A 3915-nucleotide genomic window follows, 5' to 3' on the forward strand; every position below is an offset into this window, starting at 1 on the left:
ACATTTAATGTCATGTACTCAAAGTAATCCATCGCTCCCTTAAATTTTACCACATTATCTGTCTGTTCAAGATTTTCTTCGTTTGAAGAAACTATTTCTGCAAACCAAAGAAGGGAGTTGTCAATTACTGTTGCATCATCTTCACGACAAGTAGAAATTTCTTGATCAAGAACATGTGCAGCATTTTCCTGCATCTCATGAGCTTGTGATAATGAGATGGAAACCAGAGCCTCAGCTGCAGCCCTGAATCAACCATCATGAGATGAATAAAAAAGTTCTTTGCATTTTCTTTCCTCAGAAGCTTCTCCAACATTGATATCTGTTGCAACTGTTACTGGTGCCTGTACAGCTATTCGAGTTTCTTCTGTAGTTAAACATCTGTTCAAGTCTATTTGGTGCCTTGAATAAGCATTGTCATTATCCAATCCCTTTTCCGAAAATATACTCTGCACTTTCAGTTGCTCTCTACACATCTGTGGCGTAGGATCATGAACTGTATCACCTTTCACTAACCCAACTCCAACAGAATTGTCATTGTCAACTGCTGAAGCAAGTGGACCATTACAAAGTGAAGCTGCTTCAAGCCAATGCAATCTTCCTTGTGGCGTTTCTTGGTTCCTCAGTCCGTGAAGAAATTTATTATCATGCACATAAGCACATTAGGTGAAGGCTTTGCATTCACCCTGCAACCTACACTCGAATTGTGCCACTCAGGAACATGTTGTGTAAAATCTTCAGAAGCAGAACTATAGCTGCTGTCTTCATATATAGGGGAAGCCAAGGCTGATTAAAGGGTGATAACTGTGTAATTCGTTGCTCTCAAACTTGGTGCGAAAGCAAACGTACACCATTTTGGTATGACGTACACTTCAGCTCCTACACCCGGAGTTAATGGTATGGAATTGCAATCTACGAGCAATCTGTCCCTGATACTTTATCAATTTTATCATTTTGCAGAACACCGTGACTTTACGTTCGATCATATCTCACTTGAAACTTTCATAATCCACATTATTCATATTTTAAAAAGAGAGTTAAATTGGCACCCTTTTTTTGGACATATCACACCCTCTCTCCATGCACATGTCCATTGAAAAATTACTCACTAGAGGGGGAAGTGGTTTGTAAATAAAAGCAACACCAATTATTATATAACCACTATTGAGTATTAGTGAACCACCAAAAAAAAAAGTAGTAAACATTAAAACAACAAACATCCATATTTTATTACAAAAATTCTATGGCATGAGATATTTTTGCAGTAACAACTAGTAATTGTTAATTAAATAGAATTTTGTAGATGCATCGTGGTTTATTTGTTATTTGAAATGACTGATGCCTTAGAGGTCAAGGCTGATATTTCTCTGAAATAATGGGAAAATATTGATGGGATGAGTATGGTGGAGATAAAAAAGAATGACACTAATAAAGTTTTATTTATTTATTTATTTTTATTTTTTTAAGGATTGGTATAAATTTTGGTAATGGGCCGATTCGTCCTAACATGCCGTTTATGCTTGATTGGGCCAGGTCGTTTCGGTCCAGTTGCAAAACTCAAAACATTTCCCGCCAACTCGCGGTGAACTGCTGCAACTGCACTCATTTCCTTCAAGCGGCCTTTGATGACGATCAGCTTCTCCTCAAAGTACTGGAACGACTTAATCACAATGCACAGAAAGCAGATGCTACGGAAGAAGAGGAGGCCAATCACTCCAAGAGCTACCGATGAAGAGGAGGACAATTAACGCAAGAATCATAGATTCGCTGAATGAGAAATACGCTGGATTCGTGTGGACATAAACCGCAATTCCGAATTGAATGGGAAATACGCCGAATGAGCATATTGGATATTATAAGCCAATTTGCTTAATGCAAAACATAGATGGCTAAGCCGGGGTAGAGTTTCTTGGGTATTAGTTCATACAAGCTGGGAGCTGGGAGAAGATTCAGGTTTACAAGAGTTGGGTATGAGCTTTTGGGATCTGGATTCGAGGGAAATTTACCCCTAGAACTTGGGCTTAACTTTCAATTTGCCCTCTGAGTTTTACTAAAATCAGTTGTATCAAAGCCCCTAAGGAACTGTTCTGATTCGAAAATTACCCTCATCCCTTGAGCTATTGTAAATATAATGCGACAATTAACAGAATCAAATAGTATTGCTGGAACTCTTTCCCGCCAAAGTGATGTCTCTGTTTTAAGCCACAAATCCCAAATCAAATTTAATGTATTACAAACTCAATCCAGTAGAGTAAGCTTGAAAATTTGTCAAATTTATTGTTAAGTGAGCTGTAGCCCACTAACCTTTCCAGCCTCACATCAGCTGGATCACACATGTAGGTGTTAGGCTTTCCAGCTATGATGTTGATATTATAATCTTATAGGAGCTCTATAAGAACAGGATTGTAACTCAGTTGTAATTGTGCTTGAATACAGAAATACATTACCAGATTTAACATGGTATCAAAGCAATGCTCTTGAGACCTATACCATTCTAGAAATCTAGACTACCCATACCTATATTCCGCTGCCAGAAATACCAAGAGAAGAACCTTGTTTCTTCATCTTAACCAATACCCAGAAAACATATCCATATAAGAAATACAAGAGAAGAAATTAGTTTCTTCATCTTACCAAATACCAGAAACAATACCCAAAGAACTTTTGTTCTTCCCCATATCCTTATTCAAAAAATCAAGCACAAACTCACAAGAACAGGTTCTGTTCTTCTTTTACCAGTACCCATACCTCCTTCACTTTGTACTCACCTGCAGCCATCAGCGACGTCGACGAACCAAACGCCGGCGACATCATCTGCAGCCATCATCGACGCCGACGAGCCTTCTGCGGCCTTCCCCAGATAGATCCGCCGGACACCTACCACCAGTTTGCAGTAGGGAAAATAAGCAAGCAGAGAAGAAAGAAGCTAGAAAGCAGAGAAGAAAGAAGAGAGCAAGAAATTTCATAGACATACCACCCATCTGCAGTAGAAAGCAGAGGAGAAGGAAGAGAGGAAGGCTGTTGGCATCTGGGGATGCAAGGACTGTACGTGGCAAAGTGAAGGCTAGTGGTGCCTATACTTTGAACATTGCTGCAGCCGTTACAATCTGGAGAAAGGAAGCATATTTTGAAGAAAGGAGTAAGTTTCAAAGAGACAGCAAGCATATTTTGAAGAAAGAAGGGCTCTGCAAGTTTGGTCTGGAGAAAAGAAAAAAAAAGAAGGCTTTCTCGAGAAGAAGAAGGGAGAAAAAAGTGAAGGCATGATGATGATGACCACGTGAAGAAAGAAAGCTTTCTGTCAAGTTTTTTGAAAAAAAAAAAAAAAAAAAAATGAAGGCATGATGATGATGACCACGTGAAGAAAGAAAGAAAGTGGGTCAAGTTTTTTTTTTTTTGGACAACCAAAAAAAAAAAAAAAAAAAAAAAGGAGAATCTCGCAGAGGAAAATCTCGCAGAGGAGAATCCAGCGGAGGCGAATCCAAGAAGAAACCCACCTCTCTTGTCTTCCTCTTCGCCTTGAAAGAAAAAATAAAAGGTAAATTAGATTAGAAATTTTATCCTTGTAACGTCGAGCTTACTCGCTCAACCACATAGGTTCATCCAATTAATGTGGTGTCTAGGCTGATTGGATACGAGAAGTGCTAGCAAAGGGTCTCGTCCCCTGCTAAACAAGTGAGCTGAGCTCCGCCAAAATCGTTCCTCTACTACCTGGCCACATTAAAAGGAGTTACTGAAAGGTTGCGTGATAGGCAACACCCAAGGATCCGATTTCTCTTCTCTTTACTTAGTAAGGGTTTCACCATGGTTCTCGAGGAAGTATCTTCTGCTTCAACCCCCAAATCAGCAACTAACTCTTCTCAACATAAAGGGCGATCATCATCCAATGATCATGGTCCTATTGCTCCAGAAAAATTGGAC

At 39.4% G+C, this 3915-nt stretch overlaps 1 long non-coding RNA gene across 1 annotated transcript; it reads right to left on the reverse strand.

The window, feature by feature from the left end:
• Positions 1 to 2534: 2534 nt before the first annotated feature.
• On the reverse strand, positions 2535 to 3183 carry LOC121051740. Its single transcript, XR_005806761.1, has 2 exons — positions 2972 to 3183; positions 2535 to 2874 (listed from the first exon to the last, which is right to left on the reverse strand). It is a non-coding gene; the product is annotated as an uncharacterized LOC121051740 (long non-coding RNA).
• Between the last annotated feature and the right edge of the window lie 732 nt (positions 3184 to 3915).

This window comes from Rosa chinensis, chromosome 2 (genome assembly GCF_002994745.2).
Source record: "Rosa chinensis cultivar Old Blush chromosome 2, RchiOBHm-V2, whole genome shotgun sequence".
NCBI lineage: Eukaryota > Viridiplantae > Streptophyta > Magnoliopsida > Rosales > Rosaceae > Rosa > Rosa chinensis.